This window comes from Pelophylax lessonae, assembly GCF_965119305.1.
Source record: "Pelophylax lessonae genome assembly, chromosome: 3".
In the NCBI taxonomy this organism is placed as follows: domain Eukaryota; kingdom Metazoa; phylum Chordata; class Amphibia; order Anura; family Ranidae; genus Pelophylax; species Pelophylax lessonae.
The window spans coordinates 491,137,372-491,164,210 of NC_138770.1; the positions used below are offsets into that span (position 1 = coordinate 491,137,372).

At 46.0% G+C, this 26,839-nt stretch overlaps 1 protein-coding gene and 1 pseudogene across 3 annotated transcripts in view; one reads left to right on the forward strand and one right to left on the reverse strand.

Annotated features, from left to right (window-relative positions):
* The window catches only part of FEZ2 (fasciculation and elongation protein zeta 2), a gene marked incomplete at its 5' end in the record, with an annotated part of 232,690 nt that overhangs the window by 75,474 nt on the left and 130,377 nt on the right, over window positions 1–26,839 (forward strand). The gene's annotated exons all lie outside the window — the stretch shown is intronic.
* LOC309551369 (EPM2A-interacting protein 1-like) lies at window positions 16,727–17,338 on the reverse strand (annotated as a pseudogene). The gene has a single exon. The product of its transcript is annotated as an EPM2A-interacting protein 1-like (transcript).

Genomic DNA, 26,839 nt, shown 5'->3' on the forward strand with positions numbered 1-26,839 from the left:
ATTACAGAAGTCAGCAGGGTTCAACTAGTGGGCCGCTAGGCCCTGTGCAAGATAACCCTAAGACGTACCCCACTCTCAGGCAGCATAGGTAAATACATGACCTCCCGCAATAAAATATTGCAAAACCTTGAGAATACAGAACAGAGTAAAAAGAAACCGAAAAGAGAGAGAAGTTGAGAGGCTAAGTAAAGGGAAAGAAGAAAAGCAAAATAAAGAAAGGAACAAAGACGAGAACAGGTGAGAATCCCCCAGAGGTCAGATGAAAGTGACACACTGAACTAAGCCTGCACGATCCTATCCATTAACAATTGAGGCGGGGCTAAGCCCGGACAATCCAACCAGTCTTGCCAGATCACATGAAACTTCCTGACCGCATTTCTGTGGCGGTAAGCTAGTTGTTCCCTCAGCAGCATTGAATTCACTCTAGTTATCCACTGTGTAATCGTGGGGCTAATCCATTAGCTAGCTATCGCCTTCCTAGCCAGGTATGGTAATCATTGGATCATAGTGTAGGTGCCCGGCTGATATGGGTACGGGTCCAGTATGCCCAATAGGCACACTAGAGGGTCAACAGACAATGTGGAATGGGACACCTGTGAAATACAGTGCATTACCTGCATCCAGTATCTGACCAGTTTCGGGCACCTCCATATCAAGTGAATAAAATCGCCTCTATTCTGTCCACATTTTGGGCAAAGAGGTGAGCCTCGGCGACCCCATTTAAACAGAGAATATATTTTATAGCGCTCACAAGGGGTGCTGCTCTCTGTTGTGGCTGCAAATAGTCAGGTGGAAGTCAATCAAGGCACTGGCACTTCAAAAGGCTGTAAGCTGGAGCAGCCTTGGAGGGGGTGGGATAAAAGGTTCAAGTGCCTGTGGGTATGAGCTGAGGGTATTGGGCTGACCTCGATACAGAGGAGGGGAGGGGGGGGGAGATCCGGGTGTAAACAATCCACTGTTCTTCAGGTGGAGGGGGGAGGGTGTGGGTGGGCGGCACTCCGGGCTGCTATCCGGGTGAGCGAAGCAGCTCAATGTTTACCATAAAAGAAGAGGGGAAAAAAGCGCCAAAGGAGTGCAATTAAAAAAGTTTTATTAAAACAGGTTATGGTGACTCTATTCTGAACTCACTTCTGTGCAGTCACTGTGGTGCCCTCCGTGATGTGATCAGGTAGCTGGGTGCCTGCTCTGGGTCCTGGTGCGGTTCAATCGTCCGGGAGAAGTCCGGGGGTAGTCTCAGGCGACTTCCGGGTCGGATCGACATAGGAGCTGTGGAGAGCTGTGGTGGCTGCGTCCGGCTGCGTCTGACGTCACAGGCAGTCTGGGCTTAGTGGGCGTATCCAGGCATCACTACATGTTTCGGAGCATGTGCAACATGCCGCTGTCGGGCATGCGCACTCGTTTGTCAAGTAGACACTTGACAAAAGAGTGCGCATGCCCGACAGCGGCATGTTGCGCATGCTCCGAAACATGTAGTGATGCCCGGATACGCCCACTAAGCCCAGACTGCCCGTGATGTCAGACGCAGCCGGACGCAACCACCACAGCTCTCCACAGCTCCTATGCCGATCCGACCCGGAAGTCGCCTGAGACTACCCCCGGACGATTGGACCGCACCAGGACCCAGAGCAGGCACCCAGCTACCTGATCACATAACGGAGGGCACCACAGTGACTGCACAGAAGTGAGTTCAGAATAGAGTCACCATAACCTGTTGTTTTAATAAAACTTTTTTAATTGCACTCCTTTGGTGCTTTTTTCCCCTCTTCTTTTATGGTATCCATTTAAACAGATAAACCGGTGTACGGTACATTCTGTGAAGAATGAACAGTTGAGAAAGTTTGTGTGAAGCAGATGGAGACACAGTAGGGAGTATCTCCAGAGCCTGATCCCACTGATCCCCGTCTATAGTACCCAGGTCCTTCACCCATGCAGTCCTACATTTTAGAGACGCCGGATCCTGTATGCACGAGAGAAGTCATTGGTATTTATAAGAAATCAGACCCCTTTTCTCTGTCGCCTTAATCACAGAGTCCGTCAGTGTCGAGTCAGCCCTACAAAATGGAGTCACACGCCTCTGAGCCTGTACCACATGTTGCAGCTGCAGATATCTGTAAAAATGCTGGTGAGGGAGCTGGAATTCAGAACGCAGCTGTTCTTAGGATTTAAAGGTATTACCTAGAAATAATTGTGCTATATACGTTAAGCCCAAGCCCCTCCACCCCAGGGAATCTTGTAATTTTTAGAAATCTCAGGATACAATGGATTATCCCACAGAGGGGTATAGTCAAGAAATCCCACTGTGTTGGAGAAAGTCTTGAGTTCCCTCCACACCCGTCGCAGCAGAACGCCGGTGGGTGCCGAGCCTGGAAGCGTAGGTAGATCCATTTCCAGATGAGAGGCCGCCAACAGAGAGGGATTCGCAGGGGTCAATAATGTGGCCGAGGAGTCCGACAGATCCGCGGAGCCCCACCCTGCCAAATGTTGGAACTGCGCCGCAAGGAAATACATTTTGGGCTGAGGAACCGCCAAACCCCCTTTATCCTTGGGGAATTGGAGAGTGGACAGTTTAATTCTAGGTTGCTGCCTCTTCCAGATTAGGTCCCGAAACTGTGACTCCACCCGCCTATACCAACGTTGCGGAATCCACACAGGTGAATTGTGAAACACATACAATTAATTGTGGTGCCCAAATCATTTTGATCAGATTCACCCTGCCTACAACGGACATGGGAGTTTGCACCAGCTGCGGCACTTGGCATGTTGTTTATCTAGGAGAGGCAGCAAGTTCAAATGTAAGTATTGGGAAGGTACAGGGGAGACCACTACCCCTAGATATCTGAAGGAATCATGCACATGGAGATGGTCATGGGAGAAGACTTAGTAGGGATCCAGGGGCATCAGAATAGACTTCTCCCAATTAATTGTAAAACCAGAGAATGATCCAAATTCTTCAACTGCATAAGGGCACTCAGGGAACCAGCCGTATCCCCCAGGAACAATAACATATCATCCATGTACAGGGATATCTTTTCCTCAACTTCCCCCCTACAAAAGCCCATCACCCTTGGATTGCCTCTGACAAGGGCTGCAAGCGGCTCAATCGCCAAATCGAATAATAAGGAAGACCGGGGACAGGCCTGCCAGGTTCCCCGAAACCGAGGAAACGGTGAGTGTCCCATTCACTCTAATCCTCGCACGCGGTGCTGAGTATAGGGCCTGTATCCAGCTAATAAATTCGTCCCTCAGTCCAAGTCATCAAAAGTGCTTCCCACAAATAGGGCCACTCCACACTATCAAACGCTTTGGCCCTATTACCCGGGTTATCAACAGTAATCTGCAGGTAAAGGAAGAGTCTCCGAACATTTAGCAGTGGATCTCCCAGGGATAAACCCTGATTGATCAGGATGGATTCGTTTAGTTATGATGCTTATTGTACAAACTAAGGTACGTTGGTATGGACCATAGGGAGAGTACCTGTATAGAGAACTGGCTCCAGGGGTGAGTCCAGAGGGTGGTGATAAATGGGGACTACTCGGATTGGGTGGGTGTGGAAAGTGGGGTCCAAGGTTCTGTCCTGGGACCAATCCTGTTTAATTTATTCATAAACGACCTAGAGGATGGGATATCTAGCACAATATCAGTATTTGCGGATGATACTAAACTAAGCATGCCAATATCTTCTATGCAGGATGTGGAAACCTTACAAGCAGACCTGAGCAAAATAATGGGGTGGGCAACTACATGGCCGATTAGGTTTAATGTTTAAAAATGTAAAGTAATGCACTTGGGTGTCAGAAACACGAAAGCAAGCTACTCACTAGGGGGGGACCTCTGGGTAAATCGAAGATGGAAAAGGACCTGGTCCGGCCACATCTGGAGTATTCCATCCAGTTCTGGGCACCGGTCCTCAGAAAGGATAAGCTGGAACTGGAGAGAGTCCAGAGAAGGGCAACAAAAATAATTAGGGGAATGGAGGACATCAGCTATGAGGAAAGACTACAAGCTTTGAACTTATTCTCTCCGGAGAAGAGACGCTTGAGGGGGGATATGATATCTATGTACAAATACTGTACTGGGGATGACTCTAGCATAAGGAACACATTTTTCAGAGAAAGGGAATACAATAAGGCACGTGGCCACTTAATAAAACTAGAGGAAAAACGGTTTAACCTTAAAATACGTAAGGGATTCTTTACTGTCAGAGCAGTAAGGATGTGGAATTCTCTTCCACAAGCAGTAGTATCAGCAGGGAGCATCGATGGTTTCAAAAAAGTCACCTTAAAGACCACAATATACAGAGGTATACAATGCACGGTTAACAGCAAACACACACACATCATAGGTTGAACTGGATGGACTGATGTATTTTTTTCAACCTCACAAACTATGTAACTATGGAACCTTGGACAACCTATTCGTGGGGCTATGGGCTAGAAGTTTGATGTCAGTAGTCAGTGAAGAGATAGGTCTGTAGGAATCTGGGAGGAGCGGGTCCTTCCCCGGCTTAAGCAGAACTACTACAATGGCTTCCCTCATTGAATCCGGTATAGTACAGTGCGCATGATATCCTGCATGGTGGACAGGAGGGCAGGCAAAATGGCTTTACCATATTTCATACACCTCAGGGAGGCCATCCTGCTGCTTTATTAGTGGGAGCTTGTGCTAGAGCACCGTCAGTTCGTCCATCACGAGGAGGGCATTAAGGGACATCCTATCCTGGCTGTTCAGGTGGGGAAGGGAACACCTATCTAGCAAGGAGGACATTGCAGATGTTGCACCCGCATATTTTGATTGATATAAGTTTGTGTAAAATTGGCGAAAGACCTCAACTACCTCCCTCTGTAGAAGTCACAACCTTCCCCAAGGCTGCAATAACCGCCATCACTGAACCCTAGTCCTGCTGGGCCCTCGCCACCAGGGCCAGCATGTGGCCTGTATTCTTCCCCTCCTTAAAGTAGGTTTGTTGCAAGAAGTACCGTTTTTTTTTCTCCTGCAGATAGGACAACTGAATTATACAATGCCTGAGCTTCCAACCAAGCCTTATGAGTAGAAGGGGTCGGGTCATTTATCATAGCTGCTTCCCTATGTTGCATTTCACCCCGGACAATGTCCTCCCATGCCGCAGACTTACGTTTAACACAGGTTATCCCCTGTATGATGACACCACACAAAAAAGCCTTCAGGGTCTCCCACACAGTGGACACCAAGGCTGTATCCTGATTGACATGGAGAAAATCCGCCAAATCAGCCAGTATAGGGTCCGGGTCAGGGAAAAGGGTCAACCAAAACGGGTTCACCCGCCATAATGGACGCACTGTTGGCCCAGCAATGGATACCCTAACCCAGAGTGGAGCGTGGTCAGACACCAAACGGAGCTCATATGCCAAATCCGCGACATGCGGTCGCATAGTCTCGTTTCCCAGGGCTAGATCTATATGGGACAGACCCCCATGAGTAGCCGAGTAACAGAAATAGCATTTATCAGCTGCATTAGGAGTTTGGCAAACGCCGTGGGGCGGGAGGCGGGGGTAGGTACCCGATGGGAAGGGTTAAATTTGTCCAGCGATTGGTCAAGGTAATTATTAAAATACCCCATAGCCAGTACTGAAGTAGTGGATTGAGGGGCTACAAATTGTGCCAGTAAACGCAGGACCTCATGCGAGAAGGGTGGAGGGTTATACACAGAAGTCAGGATACCTAAAAAGCCATTCATTTTGCACAACAAAAATACGAATCTCCCATGTTCATCCAGCCACTGCTGTAAACACAAAAACGTCATCTCTAGACACCAGAACACTTACTCCCCTTGAGTAGGAGAAGTGGACAGAATGGTACTGCAAAGGATAAGCCCTGGACCGCAGCAACTGTGTAGTGATGCTAAGCAAATGAGTTTCCTGAAGGCAAATTAAGGCAGGTCGCAATTTTTTAAAGTAGCTAAAGATAGCTTTTCACTTGACACTATCAGCCAGGCCCCGAACATTCCATGTTCCATTCCCAAAGAGGTACATATAACAATGTCCCCAAGTAGGGCTTGAAAATACATATAAAACCCCACCAGTAGTAAGGGACCTCATCCTGTAGTTTTGAGCCACAGGAATTCAAATCGGAGCAGTCCATGCAGTTCAGATGGAGCAAAGGTCAGCCAGTCTGGGTAGGGTCTTGCCTGTGAAAAGTAAGAAAGAGAACCAAACAAAAGTAACTGGAGTAATGGGGCCAACAGGGCCCAACCAAATGCGGTGTTCTGCCTCACAGAACAATAGTGTCCTCGCAGGACAGCAGGATGGAAGAAGGACAAGTACAACATCTGCATTAGATAAAGAAAAAGCTAAAAAAAAAGGGGTTTTAGTAATCACGCTCAACTGAGTGGAAAAAATGCTTAAACAATACCCGGGAGGGGTAAAACACCAGGCGATGGGGTGTTTCTTGGAAAATGTTCCTTTCGTGCTCCATTACAAGATCACACCAATCCAAGGATAATTATTCCAGGCAACTAAGTGGGTGCAGGGCCTTTCAGGTTACGTTCCTCCCTTTCCAGCCAATGCAGAGCCGTGGAGGAGTTGTCAAAAACTGGGTAGAGCTGTTGGCCATCACCTTCAATTTTGCAGGATATAGCATAAAATATTGGACATTCAAAGTGCGCAGCCTCTTCTTAATATCCATAAACTTTGCATGGGGGCGTTGTACCTCTGCAGAGAAGTCGGGATATAAAGAGATTTGGTAATTGCTGACCGAAAGGTCTGCTGTGGTTCTGGCTTTGGTAAGAATCGCATCCCGATCTTTGTAATTAAGGAGTTTAAAGAGGAAGGGTCTGGGGGGCGCCTCAGGTGAAGGGGGTCTAGCGGGGACATGGTGTGCCCGTTCCACCGCAAACATGGGGGAGAAAGAGTCCCTGCCAAATGTGTCAATGAGCCAGGCTTCTATAAAAGCTACAGGGTTCTTCCCCTCAGGCTTTTTCGGGCATCCCCACTGCTCTCACATTACTTCTCCAGAGACGGTTCTCCAAGTCCTCCAATTTGGCAGCATTAGCTGAGGACACTGAATATATTTCACATCCTGCTGCAATGGCTGCCAGTCATCTTCAGGGAGCTAACTCTGCCATCCAATGCAGCAGTGCGGTCTCTGAGTTTTTGCATATCTTGGCGGACGAGGGAGAGTTCCACTTTCATCCCCTTCACCTCCCCCGCCAGCTCTGCTATGGTGGCATTCCCAGTAGTCACCGCCGAGAAGATTTTCCGCAGAGTGGGTTCAGGATCTGTATCTGGGAAACTTGATGTAGGCCACGTGGTGGGTATAGTGTGCATGGCGGGGTAAGTCCCGTTCGCTGGCATCGGGGGGGGGGGTACCACCTCACCCCACCCCACATCCCCCATAATCATGTCCTCTCCCACATCAGCAGAGGAGGGGTGCTGAGGTAGTTCTTTACCTTGGGGTCTGGAGATAAGCCTCTGAGCCGCCTCTTTCTGCTTCTCTTTTGCCGAGCGGGCCGCAGTGCCGCCATCTTGGATTCCCGGGTCCGCCACCTGACGGGTGCTCGGGCCCCTTCTAGACATTGCGAAGATCTACAATACTCCCCTGGCAGGTAAGTACAGGAGGTCTGAGAACTGCCCGGGATCGATTGAGGTGAAGAAAAGGTAGGATGGTGAAGATGAGCAGGAGATTTGATCAGGATGCCAGCGGAGCTACTGCAGGACACGTCCTCTCATCACGCCGTTGGGTATCTATTTACTCCGCATAACATCGTTTATATTTTACGGAAAAATTGGGCTATATATTGTGTTTCAGCCCAATTTTTTGTATAACGTGAAAGGTTATGCCAACTTTCCTTTTTTTTTTTTTTAAATTCATGAAAGTTTGAAACATTTGAAAGACAGCTGTGCAAATACAGTGTGACATAAAATATTGCAATGATCGCCATTTTATTCTATAGGGTTTGGGGATGCTAAGTATTTTCTAGCAAACAAATACTGATTTTAACTTGTAAGCAACAAGTGTCAGAATAAGGCTTAGGCATGAAGGGGTTAAACACAAGCTAGTAAATATCAATATATATATATATACGCACATTATCTCACAAAAGTGAGTACACCTCTAACATTTTTGTAAATTTTTTATTATATCGTTTCATGTGACAACACTGAATAAATTACACTTTGCTGCAGTGTAAAGATTGTATAACCATTTAAATTTGCTGTCCCCTCAAAATAACCCAACACACAAGCGAATACACCCTTAAGACATTTCCAAATTGTGCCCAAAGTGTCAATATTTTGTGTCGCTGCCATGATTTTCAAGCACTACCTTAACCCTCTTGGGCATGGAGTTCACCAGAGCTTCACAGGTTTCCACTGGAGTACTCTTCTACTCCTCCATGACGACACAGACCTGGTGGATGTTAGAGACCTTGCACTCCTCCGCCTTCCATTTGAGGATGCCCCATAGATGCTTAATAGGGATTAGGTCTGGAGACGTGCTTTGCCAGTCCATCACCTTTACCCTCAACTTCTTTAGCAAGGCAGTGGTCATCTTGGTCATCCCTGCAGCCCAGTCTTCGAAGAGAGGGAATCATGCTCTGCTTCAGTATGTCACAGTACATGTTGGCATTCATGGTTCCCTCAATGAACTGTAGCTCCCCGGTGCGGGCAGCACTCGTGCAGCCCCAGACCATGACACTCCCACCACCATGCTTGACTGTAGGCAAGACGCACTTGTCTTTGTACTCCTCACCTGGTTGCCGCCACACATGCTTGACACCATCTGAACGAAATAGGTTTATATTGGTCTCCTCAGACCACAGGACATGGTTCCAGTAATCCATGTCCTTAGTTTGCTTGTCTTCAGCAAACTGTTTGCGGGCTTTCTTGTGCATCATCTTTAGAAGAGACTTCCTTCTGGGAAGGCGACGTATGGTCTGAGCACTGACAGGCTGACACCCCCCCCCCCCCACTCCTTCAACCTCTGCAGCAATGCTGGCAGCACTCATACGTCTAATTCCCAAAGACAATATCTAGATATGACACTCAGCACGTGCACTCAACTTCTTTGGTCGACCATGGCAATGCCTGTTCTGAGTGGAACCTGTCCTGTTAAACCACTGTATGGTCTTGGCCACTGTGCTGCAGCTCAGTTTCAGGGTCTTGGCAATCTTCTTATAGCCTAGGCCATCTTTATGTAGAGCAACAATTCTTTTTTTCAGATCCTCAGGGAGCTCATTGCCATGAGATGCCATGTTGAACTTCCAGTGACCAGTATGACAGAGTGAGAGTGATAACACCAAATTTACCACACCTGCTCCCCATTCACATCTAAGACCTTGTGACACTAAAGAGAGGAAAAATGGCTAATTAGGCCCAATTTGGACATTTTCAATTAGGGATGTACTTAATTTTGCTGCCAGTGATTTAAACATTCATGGCTGTGTTGTTATTTTGAGGGGACGGGAAATTTTACACTTTTAGTTACATAGTTACAAAGTTAGTGAGGTCGAAAAAAGACATCCGTCCATCCAGTTCAACCTATGATGTGCATGTGTGTTTGCTGTTAACCGTACATTGTATACCCCTGTATGTTGTGGTCTTTAAGATGCCCATCTAATAGTTTTTTGAAACTATCAATGCTCCCTGCTGATACGACTGCTTGTGGAAGAGAATTCCACATCCTTACTGCTCTTACAGTGAAGAACCCCCTACGTATTTTAAGGTTAAACCGCCTTTCCTCTAGTTTTAGTGAGTGGCCACGTGTCTTATTGTATTCCCTTTCTCTGAATAGTTTGTTCCTTATGCAAGGGTCGCCAGTACAGTATTTGTACATTGATATCATATCCCCCCTCAGTCGTCTCTTCTTCAGAGAGAATAAGTTAAGTGCTTGTAGTCTTTCCTCATAGCTGATGTCCTCCATTCCCCTAATTACAGTGCCTTGCAAAAGTATTCGACACCTTGAACTTTGCGACCTTTTGCCACATTTCAGGCTTCAAACATAAAGATATAAAACTGTAATTTTTTTGTGAAGAATCAACAAGTGGGACACAATCATGAAGTGGATTGAAATTTATTGGATATTTCAAACTTTGTTAACAAATAAAAAACTGAAAAATCGGGCGTGCAAAATTATTCAGCCCCTTTACTTTCAGTGCAGCAAACTCTCTCCAGAAGTTCAGTGAGGATCTTTGAATGATCCAATGTTGACCTAAATGACTAATGATAATAAATAGAATCCACCTGTGTGTAATCAAGTCTCTGTATTAATGCACCTGCACTGTGATAGTCTCAGAGGTCCGTTAAAAGCACAGAGAGCATCATGAAGAACAAGGAACACACCAGGCAGGTCCGAGATACTGTTGTGGAGAAGTTTAAAGCCAGATTTGGATACAAAAAGATTTCCCAAGCTTTAAACATCCCAAGGAGCACTGTGCAAGCGATAATATTGAAATGGAAGGAGTATCAGACCACTGCAAATCTACGAAGACCTGGCCGTCCCTCTAAACTTTCAGCTCATACAAGGAGCAGACTGATCAGAGATGCAGCCAAGAGGCCCATGATCACTCTGGATGAACTGCAGAGATCTACAGCTGAGGTGGGAGACTCTGTCCATAGGACAACAATGTCAAGAAGAAAGCCATTTCTTAAAGATATCCATAAAAAGTGTCATTTAAAGTTTGCCACAAGCCACCTGGGAGACACACCAAACATGTGGAAGAAGGTGCTCTGGTCAGATGAAACCAAAATCTAACTTTTTGGCAACAATACAAAAACTTTGTTTGGCGTAAAAGCAACACAGCTCATCACCCTGAACACACCATCCCCACTGTCAAACATGGTGGTGGCAGCATCATGGTTTGGGCCTGCTTTTCTTCAGCAGGGACAGGGAAGATGGTTAGAATTGATGGGAAGATGGATGGAGCCAAATACAGGATACAGCCAAATACAGGACCATTCTGGAAGAAAACCTGATGGAGTCTGCAAAAGACCTGAGACTGGGACGGAGATTTGTCTTCCAACAAGACAATGATCCAAAACATAAAGCAAAATCTACAATGGAATGGTTCACAAATAAACATATCCAGGTGTTAGAATGGCCAAGTCAAAAGTCCAGACCTGAATCCAATCGAGAATCTGTAGAAAGAACTGAAAACTGCTGCTCACAAATGCTCTCCATCCAACCTCACTGAGCTCAAGCTGTTTTGCAAGGAGGAATGGGCAAAAATGTCACTCTCTCGAAGTGCAAAACTGATAGAGACATACCCCAAGCGACTTACAGCTGTAATCGCAGCAAAAGGTGGCGCTACAAAGTATTCACTTAAGGGGGCTGAATAATTTTGCACGCCCAATTTTTTTCAGTTTTTTATTTGTTAAAAAAGTTTGAAATATACAATAAATTTCGTTCCACTTCATGAGTGTGTCCCACTTGTTGATTCTTCACAAAAATTACAGTTTTATATCTTTATGTTTGAAGCCTGAAATGTGGCAAAAGGTCGAAACGTTCAAGGGGGCCGAATACTTTCACAAGGCACTGTACATGTGAGCGTATTTTGAGTAAATATTTTCTATTAGATTTGAGGGTACTACAATATGAGTTTTTTTTGGGAACACGTGCGGATGAATGAAGAAAACAACTAGATAAGATATGGGGACAGTTTGGAGAATAAGCGGTTTTTGGACCTATTTATTTGTATATGGGTCAATACATCTGGTTAGAGCCTGGGATATTGAACATACACAGACTTGTTGAATAGAGGAGTGTTTGCCATATAGCGCTGGATGGTGTGGACTAAATTTGGTTAACATCTGCCAGGGAGTGTTGTGGATTCATCTAGCTGCTGTCAGATTTTTTGTTGGGATGCTTGTGCGCTTGATCATAACCTAGGAACATGGTTGGAATTGTGTTCATAGGGGTGAATGAAGGGTCCAATCGGGTCTGCCTGAAAAACTGAGGCGGACCTAATCAGACAGCCTGTGTGAAAGGGCCCGAAGGGTAGATTTAGACATGCGTCTAAATTGCCCTTGCCTCTGAAGCCAGAGGCTACGCTTCAGAGGCTACTCGCAGGCGGTGAGGAGTCATCGCGTGTTTTAACCCCATTTATGACAAATGCGCCGCAACTGCATGCATTGCACACTTCCATATTAATTTAAATGTGTTCGGCAGGCAGCATCAGCTACAAGTCAGGTAAACTTTGCCACAGACAGGAAGCATTGCAGCCCCAGCATGTAAACACCCCTGTCCACTGCCTATTGCAGCTTGAGGGGTGTGGTTGGTGGGTGGCAAAAACGCAGCTCCCCTCCCCCCAACCGTAAGTCTAAAAAAGCCTAAGGCATTGTTCATGTGAGGCATACTACAGGGCCGTGTTGAGCTGTAGAGGGATGCATAGGTGTTTTGCGCATCCCTATGCAGGCGGTCCCTTGATGTCAATTGGGGCACATCAGCTGCACGGGAATGCACAGGTATTCTATGCATTCCTGTGCAGGCAGTCCCATTCATGTCAATTGAGAAGCACCAGCTGCAAGGACATAGCCACTGCTCCCAACTTGACATTCATGTGGGTGCATGTCCCTGAACTCACACTGTCTGTGTTTGGTTTCATTCACCTACACTGGCATGGATATCAGATCTGTCCTTGCAGCTGATGCGTCCCAATTGACATGAACAGGACTGCCTGCACTGGGATGCACAGAATACCTGTGCTTCTCTGTGCAGGTAAACACAGCCCTCTATGGGTGTACGCTTTAGCACACCCCACTGAGCGATGTCTTAGTAGGAATTTAGCAGGAATTAAGTAAGCTATACTGTGTTTGTGTGCAAATAATAAGGATTTTAGTGTTTTTTTTTTTTTTTTTTTTTTGTGAAAATAGCAATTTGCGCAAAAATCACGGGACTTTAAAAATCAGTAGCACCTTCTTTTTATTCTACTGGCTATGTGCTTTCTGAAAATATATGGTTGGGAGGGGGGGGGGGGGTCTTTTACAAACTCTAAAAGCTGAAAGTGAAAAATGAAAACCTCCCAGATTTTTGGAGAATGTTTTGGGTACATTCGATTTTTCACCAATTTTCAAAAAGGCGCAGTTTAAAATGTGCATATATTTGTTATTAACTTTATACAGGTTTAGCTTTTATATTTAGTAGAGATTTGAACTCTGAAAGCTTTAAAAATGCAAAGGAAAAATTGCAAAAATGGTCTGGCCAGCTGAGTTAAAAGTGGAGCACAAGGCCTGGCAGCAAAAAGGTTAAGCACCTGGCGACTTACAGGTGCCTTTTTTTTTTTTTTTTTTATGTGTTTTTGTTAAACAAAAACAATTTTCAAAAAAAACGATTTGTTAGTTTAGGTAAAACGTTCCCTCCTGCTGCCAATTTTCTAATGATTAGAAACATGAACATGTATGGCCAACTTAAAGCCCCTTTGACTCGAACTGACACGTGTGCAAAATGCTGTGACTGCTGAGCTTGTACCATTCAGTGACAGGCAGTTGGTGGCTGCGCCTATTTGTGACTGCACAGCAGCGATTACCTGTTATGATCATAGCTGGACTGACACAAAAAGTTGCCGTAGCTCTTTCACAGATAGAGGAATCTGCTGCTGGGATTTTCAGTGTATAAGACAAATAAACATATATATATAGCTTATAAACATTTGTGTGAGAAGTTTAGGTACAGTTTAAAGGAAAGACCATCATAGTGGGTATAGTGCTGAATACAACAGATCGGAGTCCCCAGTAAAAAGGCAAAGGGGTTGATTTATTAAAGGCAAATAGATTGTGCACTTTGCATGTGCAATTGCTCCAGAGCTTAGTAAATGTGGTAAAGCTCTGGTGACCTCCATTCTCCAGTTGTGCAAGAAAAATGCTGTGTTTTCTCTATTGTCCATTGACCAACACAGCTCTCATTCTTCTTATCCATCGGGTTATGCTGCCCTCTGCAGGAGTAGTTCTAGGCAGGAAAAAAGCAATTCGCCACTCCCACGGGGCTGTCCCCATAGGCATAACCCTCACACCCTGCTCCAGCAAACTAGTTTGTTTCTGCCTAGAGAAGGAGTAGGACCTAAGTTTCCTGCTGGGGCTTCGGTCCCAGTTTTTTTTTTATTCTTTTAAGAATATTTTTGTTTTATGTATCTTTACTCACTTTGCTAGTTAGTGTTCAAGGGGATCCTCCTGGTGATATACAAACAATGCCGGCTGAGGTTTCGCACTGGATAATCTAGATCCTTAAGGTCTCCCAGCCTGGCCTACGAGCGTAAGTACGTTTTAGTCCCACACTAGGCATCGCCACGACGGAGCCCCTTTTTGGATGGGGACGAGCCTGCAAATGGATGTCTTGCTGGGACGCGACGACCTGGAACGCCCTGGGTCGCAGCGTACCCCTCTGCTGGCAGCACCCCCACTCCGGTCCATGGTATGGTGAGTAAATGTAGCCCCCCTTGGTGGTCTTGGGGGGGGGGGGTGATGTGGGCCCTCTCCTGGGGATAATAGGACCTGGACTTCCCAAAAGATCCCCCTGGCCTGTCAGGATACCCAGCCCTGTGCCCTGTCCACCTCTTCTGTCCCCTGGGGGGCACTATAGCTGGGGCGCCTGGCATCCTGGGGGGGGGGGTGTGGAAATGGTACCTTTTTTACTGCTGGGCCTGGTTGTAGATCCCTTGGGTCTTCATATTGGGGGTCCCTGACTGCAGGGCACGCCGTGGGCACCGCCATCTTTAGTGTCGGCAATGTAATATATTTTTCCCATTGACTTGTATGGGGCAGCCATTTTCCCTGTGCTTCCCATTGATTTGCATTGGCAGACATTTTTGTGTAGCCCTATGGAGCTGCACAGGCAGCGTGACCTTTCACATACCAGGCTGATGTCATATCCTGTGACTTACTTCCTGCTGTACAGTCCGATTTAGGAGGGTTTCTCTGAAGGTGGTAAAGTACTGGGGTCTTTGTGGGCATATCCCTGCACTCTCTGCTGTCGGTATATATTTAAGGGGAACTCTGCATACTGTGGCAATCAGCAGTGGGGACCGCGATCAGCGTTTTTAAAGTGACAGTACTCCTTTTTTCTGTTGCAATGAATATGGAGTCCCAGGCAGTCAATTCACCCTCAGACCCCCTTAGTGCGACTACAGGACCTTCCGGATTGCAGTCGCTGGCCGCGATTTCATCAGCACTTGAAAGCCTGGCGACCAAGGTTGATTATGTATTGAAAAAGTTTACTAGTCGAAAACGGCCGTTGCCTTTTCTATCATTGGTGGGGTCCCCTGATTCAGAGACTGATATGGTCGCCACGAACGCCTCCCTACCTGAGGGGTCGCTGTCCTCGCAATCCGATGGTGAAGAGGACCTCTCCTCTTCAGCTGCGGTGCGGGAACCCGCTTTGGTGGAAGCCCTAAATGTTTTAGTAAGGGAAACTTTGAAAATGGCAGATGAGCCCACGCTGGCAGGGACACTGGTGTCTTTTGGCTCCCGCAAGACCCAAAAATCGGGCAAGATTTTTCCTTGTCCCAAGAATTTTCATGATGTTGTTAATGACCAATGGCGATGCATCAAGCACTTGCTAGTAGTGCCTAAGCCAGGGGTGGGCAAACTTTTTGACTCAAAGGGCCACAATGGGTTCATATATTAAATGTTTAGATTAATTTAACTGGTTGCCGACCGCCGCACGACGATATACGTCGGCAGTCCGCCCCGGCCAGGCAAAGTGACGTATATATATATATATATACGTCACTAGCCTGTCACTTGCTAGGGAGCCAATAGCAGGCGAGCGCGCTCCCGCCCCGGCTCGCTCCCCAGCAAGTCTGTGCGTGTGACCGGCGGACCCGATGTCCGCCGGTCACTCGCCGATCGTCGCTGCAGAGGGAGAAAGTCAGGCGGCTGATGTAAACAAGCCGCCTGTCATTCTCTCCTGTGTAGAAACAGTGATCATACGGTTCTACTATGTAGGACCGTTGATCACTGTTCCTACACTTCAAGCCACAGCCAATCACAGTAAGAATCACGCCCCTAGGGACACACACCACCCCTCCCTCTCAAATAAAGTTAACCCCTTCACTACCAGTGTCATTTTGCAGTAACAGTGCATATGTATAGCACTGATTACTGCAGTAATGTCACTGGTAACCCCAAAAGTGTCAAAAATGTCAGTCAAGGGTCCGATCTGTCCGCCGCAATGTCGCAGTACCGCAAAAAATCGCAGATCGCCGCCATTAACCGTTAAAAAAAAAAAAAAAAAAAACACCAAAAATGACAAAAATCTTTCCCTTTGTTAGTAAAAGCGATAACTTTTACGCAAACCAATCAAAATACGCTTTTTGCGATTTTTTTTTTTTTTTTTTTTTTTTTTTACCAAACATGTAGTAGAAAACAAATTGGCCAAAAATGTTAAAAATTTTGATTTTTACATTTTTTTGGGGGGGGAATTTCATATAAAAAAATGTGAAAAATATTTTTGTTGTTTTTGCAAAATTTACGCTCTTTTTTTGTTTATAGCGCAAAAAGTAAAAATCGCACAGGTGATCAAATACCACCAAAAGAAAGCTATGTTTGTGGGAAAAAAAGGACGTTAAACTCGTTTAGGTACAGCGTCGCACGACCGCGCAATTGTCCATTAAAGTCACGCAGTAAAAAATCGCAAAAAAAACCCTGGTCAGGAAGGGGGTAAAATCTTCCGGGGCTTAAGTGGTTAAGGTAGAAATGCATAAAAAGTTATTTTACAAAACTTTTATGCAATGTATTTCTTCCATAAAATAGTACCTTCAATTTTAGTGGGAACAGTGTTGTTGGTCTCCCTTTTTTGTTAAGGCATCAAAGTTAGGAGTTAGCTTTGTTGTTGCAATTCGCAGAATAGATCTGAGGTGTTGGTCAGTTAACTGGGATCTGTAATGTTCATGAGGCTGAACGTCTGCTCACACACGTAGGCCGAGCCAAACAAGGTCAGAATCTTCTGTGCCATCCCCCGGAGGTTTGGAAAACAGTCATCTTTAAGTGAGGCATAGAACTTTTAGTGGAAGAGAGCGGAAGTTCTCCTTTAGGATTGCATCAGATTGAAGATCGATTAGTTCCAATTGCACTTCTTGTGGTGCTGTTTCTGGGTCTTGTGACAAGGGACAGGCCACTAGCTGAAGTGACTTTTCAATTTTTTCAAAATCTGAAAACCGATGGCAGAATTCTTCATGCAGGTCATTCAGTGATTTTGCTATATTTATTCACATTTTGGATGACCTTTTCCTGTGTGGCTAGTGTGGGAAAATGAGAGAAGTTTTTCTTTGAAATTTGCCTAGAAAAAAAAAGTCAACTTGGCTTTGAAGGTATTTACATTACTATACATGTCGTGCACATACTTTTCCCTGTAGCTTGACGTTAAGCTCATTCATGTGAGAAAAAATGTCAACAGCAAACGCAAAGTCACACAGCCAATTCTTGTCGCTTAGCTCTGGAAAATCATCAGACTTCCCCTTTAACTCCAAAAATGTATCAATCGCTTCTTTAAGATCCCACACTCGTTTAAACACTTTGCCCAAACTCAACCAGGGGACACGAGAGTGGTAAAGCAAGTCTTGGTGGTCTGCGTCGGTTTCCTCCAGAAATGCAATTAACTGACGGTCCCTTTGCTCGTATGCAGTTAACAAGCTTTATAACTGGATTCACAACATGACTAAGCTGTAATACAGATTTACACAAAGATTCTTGGTGTATGATGCAGTGGAGAAAAATAACTTCTTGCTTTGGGTTTTACTCTTTCACTTTATCCTGAGTTCTTTTCAGCAATCCCACATTTTTTTCCAGTTAAATTTGGAGATCCATCCATAGTGACATTAGCAAGTTTACTCCAAGGTAGCTTCATACTCTCGATGACAGCAGACACCCGGTCATACAAATCTTCTCCCCGTGTTTTTCCTTTAAGTGGCTCCATGGCCAAAACCTCCTGTTATTTCAAAACTGTCGCTAATCCCTTGGATAAAAATTAAGAGCTGAGCTGTGTCTTTTATGTCTGTACTTTCGTCCAGTGCTAGCGAATATAATTTAAAGGACTCTGCAATATTATTTAACTTGTTTGTTATGTCTTTATCAATCCGTTCCACACGACGAGTCACTGTCCTGCGTGATAAACTGAGTTTTTCAAACTTGTCTTTGCTCTCTGGACACAAAAGACCTGCGGTCTCTATCATGCATTCTTTTAAAAACTCTCTTTCATAGAGGGGTTTACTAGCTTTTGCTAATTTGAATGAGAGCATAAAACTTGCTTTGGTACTTGACTCTTGAATCGCAGTTTGTCTTTGAAATAAATTTTGCTGAGCCTGTAATTTAGCCATCAACCTCCGAGCTGTAGACCCCCGTTCTTGGGGTGACTGCTTGCTAGCATAGTTAGCATGCTTCATAGCAAAATAACTGCTGATATTATATTCTTTAAAAACCGCAACAGTTTCCTGGCAAATGAGACATACAGCCATTGATCGGACTTCCGTAAAAAAATATTTTGCTATCCATTCCTTATTAAACACTCTGCATTCACTGTCCAATTTTCTTTTCTTTGCCCCACTCATTTTGGGATTCTAGAAAAAGTTAAATATTCCTGGTCACTCTGACAGTCAGAGGGAGGGAAAGTTCACATTCAAGTCTTGAATTAACTTGCTTTAACAACCACTACTTACTGTGTAGCAGGGTAAAAGATGCAGGCCGCACAGTCGCCACCAGCCATCAAATGAGACTGCGCAGTGAGAATAAAGATCTATAAATAACGGCTCATACGGCTCAATCCGTACTCCGCCCACGGCCCCCCCCCCCACTAGCTGCTGGCCGGCCCAGCCACTACCATGCCATCCATACAGGCTTATGAATGGGTGGGAGGGGCTTTGGGGGGGCGTGGCTCTCTAGCTCTCCACGGTATCCAGCCCCTTGCACTACACTAGCCGGCCATCGCGAGATTACGCTGCGTCCTCTAGAAAGTGAGGGGAATAAATGAATAAATTAGCTAGCGCTCCGCAGGCCGGATTAAAAGGTCTGCCGGGCCGTAGTTTGCCCATTCTTGGCCTAAGCGATTCAAACACCGTTATCCCTTTGCTGAGGCGGTTTCCAACCGTTGGACGTTACCGCCCAAGGTGGATAATCCTGTCTCCTCTTTGAACAAATTGACTAAAGTGCCTGTGGAAGATTCCCCGGTTTTTACATGAAGATGGAGGGAAAGGGATTCCACCTGCCTGTCTACCGGATGGTGGACAGGCGAGTAGAATCCCTTTCCCGCCATCTTCATGTGTTGGCGGGTTTTATTCTGAAACCTGTTTTTGTGTCTGTTTTGGTATCACAGATGGTTACGGAATGGGTGAAGGTTCTGAAGGGGAACTTGGATCCTGACATAGTTCCCCGGAGCTGATGGAACTTAAGGACCAAATGGCCCAGGCCCTAGTATTCCTGTGTGATGCATCCTTGGATGGGGCTCCCCTGGTGGCCAGAGTGTTGGCTGTGGGAATTGCCTTAAGACACATGGTTTGGCTGAAAAGCTGGTCGGCTGACCAGGCTTCCAAGAAAGCCTTAACTGATCTTCCTTTTCTGAGAGAGCGATTATTTGGCGACCCGCTGGATGAGGTGATTAAGGGTCTGACTGGTGGGAAGAGTACTCTTCTTCCTCAATCCTCCAAAGGTAAAGCACCCCGTAATAAGCAGGGGACTTCCTTCACCGCTCATAGATAGTTTTGTCATGCCTCCTGGGCGCAAGAAAAAGGTATGCTGTTCAGAGCTTCTGGAGGGCCTAAGAAGCCCTGGGGCAAGCACAAGACCAGTCAGTCCGGTTCTGCGGACAAGTCCTCTTCAGTATGAAGGGACCCCTTACCCGCTTCTGGGGTGGGGGGACGTCTGCGCTTCTTTCAGGAACCCTGGACTTCCTTCCTTTAAGACAAATGGGTTCACAAACTGATTTGTTCCGGGTACAAGATCGAATTTCGGTCCCGGCCGGCAGACAGGTTCTTTCAGTCGAGTCTTCACCTGTCTCCGGATCATTTGAAGGATCTCCGGGAGGCTGTGCAGGATCTCCTTGTTCAAGGAGTGATTGTGCTGGTTCCTCCGCAGGAACGCTTTTAAGGTTTTCTATTCAAACCTGTTCACGGTGCCCAGAAAGGAGGGCAAGGTGCGTCCAATCCTGGACCTCAAGGCTCTGAACCGCTTTGTGCGGGTGCAGAAGTTTCAAATGGAGTCCATTCGGTCAGTTGTGGCATCTTTGAATCGGGGGGATTTTCGGGCCTCCATCGATTATCAAGAATGCGTACTTGCACGTCCCCATCTTCGAGGGACACCAGCGATTCCTCCGCTTTTCAATGGCAGAGGAGCATTTTCAATTTGTGGCATTACCCTTTGGTCTCACCTCCGCTCACCGAGTTTTTACTAAGGTCCTGGCACCAGTGCCGGCCTTGTCACGTCAGAGAGGGATTGCGATCTTGGGATATCTGGACAGTCTCCGGTTACAAGCAGACCCTCATTTGGATCTGCTGAGCGACATCTCAATCACAGTTCAGACCCTTCAGGAATTCGGGGGGAAGATCAATTTAAAAAAAAAAAACTGCTCTGACGCCCTCCATATGGGTCACTTATCTGGGGCTGACTCTCGACTCCACCCTGGCGAAGGTCTTTCTTCCCTTGGAAGAGCTTCAGAAGTTGGAAGGGGTGATCAGGTTGCTGATGGAAATCGATTGGTCTTCCCTATGGACTTGCATGAGGGCCCTAGGTCTGATGGTATCGACCTTCGTGGTGGTCCCGTTTGCTTAGTCTCACTCGAGTCCTCTGCAGAAAGAGATTCCTGCAAAATGGAACAGGGAACCTCGGTTGTTGGACCAGAAGATTTGCTTGAGCCAGGGGACTTGGTCGACAGAAGAGTCTTTCTTGTTGATCAATATTCTGGAGCTCTGAGCGATCAAGCTTTGCCTGTTCCACTGGACGAGTCGGCTAGGCGGTTCCCTGGTTTGGAAACAATCGGACAATGCCACGGCTGTGGCTTACATCAATCTTCAAGGGGGCACCAAAAGTGTCCTGGCGGCCAAGGAGGTGGCCGAGATTCTGGTATGGGTGGAAGATAATGTTCTGGCTCTCTTCGCAGTCCGGGTGTGGAGAATTGGCAAGCGGATTACCTGAGTCAGGTGCTGGATCAAGGGGAATGGTCTTTTCATTCGGAGGTGTTTCATCTCCTGTGTGTCCAAAGGGGGACTCCGGAGGTGGATCTGTTTATGTCCCGCCTCAACAGAAAGGTGTAGAGGTTTCTGGCCAGGTCTCGGGATCCTCTGGCCACAGACGCTTTGGTGGCTCCTTGGAGCCAGTATTGGCTGATTTATACCTTCCCTCCGCTCATACTCCTGCCGAGGTTTCTTTGCAGGGTGGCGGTGGAAGGAATTCTGGTCGTTCTGGTGGCCCCAGTCTGGCCTCGGTGGTCTTGGTACACAGACCTAGTAAATATGGTCGTCGATCCTCCATGGAGACTTCCTATGCGAAAGGATCTGCTGTCCCAGGGACCGATCTTCAAGCCTGCTTTATAGTCGTTGGCTTTAATGGCATGGCTGTTGAAAGCAAGGTGTTGAGGGAAGGCCAGGAAATCGACGTCCAGGAAGATCGATCATGGTATGTGGAAATCGTACATTTCATTGTGTGAATCCCTGCAGAAGCACCCTAGCTTATTTTCTATAGCTAGGGTTTTGGCCTTTAAGCAGCGTTTGACTTTGGGCAATATCAAGGGCCAAGTGTCAGCCTTGGCTATTTTCTTCCATTGTCTGTTGGCTACTAATAGCTTGATTCACACTGTTATTTAGGGGGTGAGTCATCAGGCTCCTACAAGGAGATCCCCGTTGCCTCCATGGGATCTGAGTCTAGTTTTGTCTATTCTTCAAAAGCCTCCTTTTGAAAATATTAGGAAGATTTCTCTGCTTTCTTTGTCGCAGAAGGTTGCTTTTTTGGTGGCTATTACTTCTGCTCGCAGAGTGTCGGAGTTGGGGGCGCTGTCCTATCGTTCACCTTATTTCATGGTCCCCAGTGATAGAGGTACTCCGACCTAATCCGTCTTTTCTCTCTAAGGTGGTGTCGGATTTTCACCTCAACGAAGACATTGGGTTGCCTTCCCTATGTCCTAAGCCTAAGCATCCCAAGGAAATTGCCTTGCACTCTCTGCATGTGGTTTGGGCGATAAGGGTTTATCTGATGCTAACTTAGTCTTTTAGGAAATTGGACTCTCTTTGTGCTTACTGAAGGACCTCGAAAAGGTTTGGCTGCATCTGCTGTGACCATATCCAGATGGATCAGGCAGACGGTTGTTAAGGCTTATTCACTCAAGGGTCAGGTTCCTCCTTTCCCTGTGAAGGCGCATTCTACCAGAGCGCTCAGTGCCTCCTTGGGCTTTCCGCCATTAGACCTCAGTAGTGCAAGTTTGTAAAGCAGCGACTTGGTCGTCTGTGCACACTTTCACAAAATTCTACAAGGTAGATTTGTTGGCATCTTCGGATGCTTCCTTTGGCCACAGGGTTTTGCAGGCTTCTGTTTCATAAGAGAATCGTTGATTTCTCTTTAGGGGTTTTGTCTTTCATGGGTGAGCTCCTGTTGTTCCTGGTTGAGCTTCATGTTACCCAGTTGGCTAAGTTTAGCCTTTGGAGTTTACGTTACAATCTGGTTGCGTTCTCCCCACTCCTCATGCCTACACCGCTTTGGGACATCCCAATGGATAAGAAGTATGAGAGCTGCATCAGTGAATGGACGATAAAGAAAACTGGATTTTTGTAAGAACTTACTCTGAAGTCCATTGACAGACACAGCACCCGCCCCTCTGTTATGGGGATGGTTTTTGTATCTTTTTTCACTGCTTGCAAAAAAACTGGTTTGCTGGAGCAGGGTGTGTGTGGGTTATGCCTATGGGGACAGCCCCGTGGGTGTGGTGAATTGCTTTTTTCCTGCATAGAACTACTCCTGCAGGGGGCAGCATAACCCAATTGATAGGAAGTATGAGAGCTACGTCTGTCAATGGACTTCAGAGAAAAGGATTTTACGGTAAGTTTTTACAAAAATCCATTTTTTTTTTCCTTGCATGTTATTGGGTATTCTTTTTGTAAAGCTTTACCTCATTTACTAAGCTGTGGAGCAACTGCACTTACAAACTGCACAGTCTATTTACCTGTAGTAAATCACCTCCCCGTGTCACCCCCTTTCAATACATGTTGGTGTGTCTGCTTTTAATAAGGTGTGCATTTTTTTTCAATAAAATATTTGTGTGTGTATATGATTCTAGCAAAGTGAGGGTAAATGAAATCCTGTTGCGCAAGTAGTTTTTTTTTTTTTTTCATTCAACCCAGCGGCCTGAACGAAAAAAAAAATACGGAGAGGCCGCCATACTAACTGTGATATTAGTGCACTGATCTCCTCCTCTAAGTTATTGTGTTCTGACAACGGGAATGGTTTTCTAGCATGGTGTTTCAACAGAAGCCGGTTGCAAGACCAAGAGAGAGACACTGACTGAAACTTGGCCGATTCCTGCCAAACAGACTGTTTTTGGCGGATTTGTGATCGGTGTAGTATACCCAGCATTAGATTGCAAAATGATCTTGTAACCTGGATAGTTTTTAATAATATGTAGATTAACAAAGCAGAACATGCAACATGAAATGAATAGGCAGATGCTGTGTCCTTGAATATAATTTGCCTCAAGATATGCAATATGCATGAAACTCTTAATACTACAACAGTGAAGGAGAAACCTAGCCAGTGGGGACTTTACCAAATGTGACTTCAAAGTCGTCTCGTTTTATGCAACACTACAATCTAGTGGGTGCAAAATAAACTCACTTTTTTATCAAAATAAAAAGACAAATTTTACATTTTTTTTTTTTTTTTTTTTTTTTTTTTTTTTTTTTAGTTAGTGTGCAAATTCCTGGTAAAGTGATAGTATTGTAAACAGCAAAGAATCCTCCCTTGGAGTCGGACTATGTAGGCTACCACACATCCTATTGATATAAGAATATAATTTTATTTAATATATTAAAAAAGATCAATACTTGATCATTGTAAGAAATAACTTAGATATGTACACTATCAACAAACATAGAGACAAATACGTATATATAACCTAAGTTGTTTGGATGAAAACAAAATGACGGCTTGTATACAGTATCAATCACGACTGAATGTGACATGTGGAAATCCTCCAAACCTGACGCGTTTCAGGTAGGAACACCTTTCTTCAGGGGTAAATTGATGGAGTATTGTGATTTCCAGAGGAATGTTCAAGGCGTCAAGATGACCATGTACAGTAGAATGTCGTGAAGGGTAAACGAAAGAGAGACTGTGCATAGGAGTAATATGGATGACACTGCCACTAGGATGGTGCTGCTTGCTAAAAGGCGGCAGATGGAAGGTACCGCTGATCCTCAGGGGTCTCACAAGGCTCCCAAAGTGAACGGTCAGAGTGTTGTCTCTCAACGAGCACTGTAAGGGTGACTGTATCAAGGACTATGAAGTATATGTAATCTCTTGAGGGAATCCGATATTAAATGACATGGCAAACCTAGCCCAAACTTGAGGGAAAACAGCGTATGCCTATATATGTATATATACAATATCAAGTGTCTATGAGAAGTATAGTAAGGCACGTGGTGGTGCCAAAATCGGATCCGTCCGTGGGTCACCGGCACCGTTACACATCCTGGGTTCCGAATAACCGGGGATTCTTCTATAGTATTGTAAACGTTCTTTACCGCTTAATGACTGCCCAACGCAGTCTTACTGCGGCAGCTCGGCTCTGTCCTGCGAAATGGCCTAACTGCACGTCGCTTCGCTGGCTTGCTAGCGGGGGCGCACGCGCGCCCATTCACCACAGGGGAAGCCGATCAGCAGGTGTGGCAGCGGCGAATTGCCCCTGGATACCCGCCATCGCTCCCCGTGGAGACAGAACGGCGGTCTGCAGTTGTAAACACGGCAGATTGCCTTTCTGTTAGTTATGAACACAGGAATCCTGTGTTCTTCCGATTTAGGAACACAGGTCTCTGTGTTCATGCAGAAAGCCCACCCACCCCACAGTTAGAAAGCACCCCCTAGGGACGCATGTAACCCTTTGATTGTCCCTGGTGTTAACCCCTTCCCTGCCAGTGTCGTTAATACTATAGTAATCAGTGCTAAAAATATGCACTGTTACTGTACTGTCATTGGTTCCCCCCCAAAAAAGTTTTAAAAAAATGTCAAGTTAGGTGTCCAATCTGTCCGCCGCAATGTCGCAGTCCCGCTAAAAATCACTGATCCCCGCCATTACTAGTAAAAAAAACCCTAAAATAAACAAAAATGCCATAAATCTTTCTCTATTGTTCATTGACAGACGCAGCTCCATATTCTTCTTGACCATTGGGTTATGCTGCCCCCTACAAGAGTAGGTTACTACGCAGGAAAAAATTTTACCACGCCTATGGGGCAGTCTCTGCAGCATGGTAAAATTAAAATTGGGGTGCACCCGCACTATAGATAATACCTCAAATACTGAACTTGTTTAAAATGTTTAAAACGGTTTAATAACCGGGGGGACCAGATGGTTATGCTGCCTCCAACTTACCGCAAGGGTAAAAAATGTGTGGGTAAGGGGGTATTGGTATGGGGCGCTACCACCTTGTACAACAAAATCATGGTGTATGTGGTCCCACAAGAAAAGTGCACCGTGATCATATAATAGCAATTATGTGCAAAAACGTTTTGTATATAATATATAAGGTGCTGCGTGCTTTGAACGAGACAATACAATGTGCAAACAGTGCAAGAAATACTATCCACGGTACATATTGCTGGGTGAATTGTACCATCTATGTGCCTGTCAGCGGATATATACTTAAAATGCGACCATCAACCGGTGGTCGGTGAGAAAGTGCCAAAGTGCAAAAAAATAGGTGAATAAACTTAAAATGAAAATGAAAAGCCTTTATTGGGACATCCCCTTGCGGGGGAGACTAACATCCGTGGTTGGTAAAGCCAGTGGTAATACAATGGAGTGATGAGTGAGTTGCGCTATTTAGGGCGCGTGCTGGGAGTAAAGAGTGCTTAATACCGGAGGTAAAGCACTTACCAAGGACTCTCCCTTGCTCCACACTCTGCCTGGTTGGTTGCTTCTCCCCTTAGTATGATGCCTGCAATATTTTACGTTTGGATGGTTCACCGAAGTGGTTATGCTCGCATCTAGGGAGTCAGTATACAAAACCAAAAGAGGCTTCCATGGCGTAGTACAGCATTACATTAGAGGAAAAAAATGTAGCAACTCACTGTATAAGAAGTTCACCGTCAGCTTTGTTCAATGTGTTTCTGGCGTTCGGCCGTGCGGCGCTTCCGCGTTCCACCGGCCAGAACCACCTCACCGGAAGTGACGTATGACGCTGGTTGCCGCTCTACACGTTTCGTCGGTGCGACATCGGGCCGCCCCAGATGACGTCACACTGACGAAACGCGTAGAGCGGCAACCAGCGTCATACGTCACTTCCGGTGAGGTGGTTCTGGCCGGTGGAACGCGGAAGCGCCGCACGGCCGAACGCCAGAAACACATTGAACAAAGCTGACGGTGAACTTCTTATACATCGAGTCGCTACATTTTTTTCTCTAATGTAATGCTGTACTACGCCATGGAAGCCTCTTTTGGTTTTGTATACTGACTCCCTAGATGCGAGCATAACCACTTCGGTGAACCATCCAAACGCAAAATATTGCAGGCATCATACTAAGGGGAGAAGCAACCAACCAGGCTGAGTGTGGAGCAAGGGAGAGTCCTTGGTAAGTGCTTTACCTCCGGTATCAAGCATTCTTTACTCCCAGCACGCGCCCTAAATAGTGCAACTCACTCATCACTCCATTGTATTACCACTGGCTTTACCAACCACGGATGTTAGTCT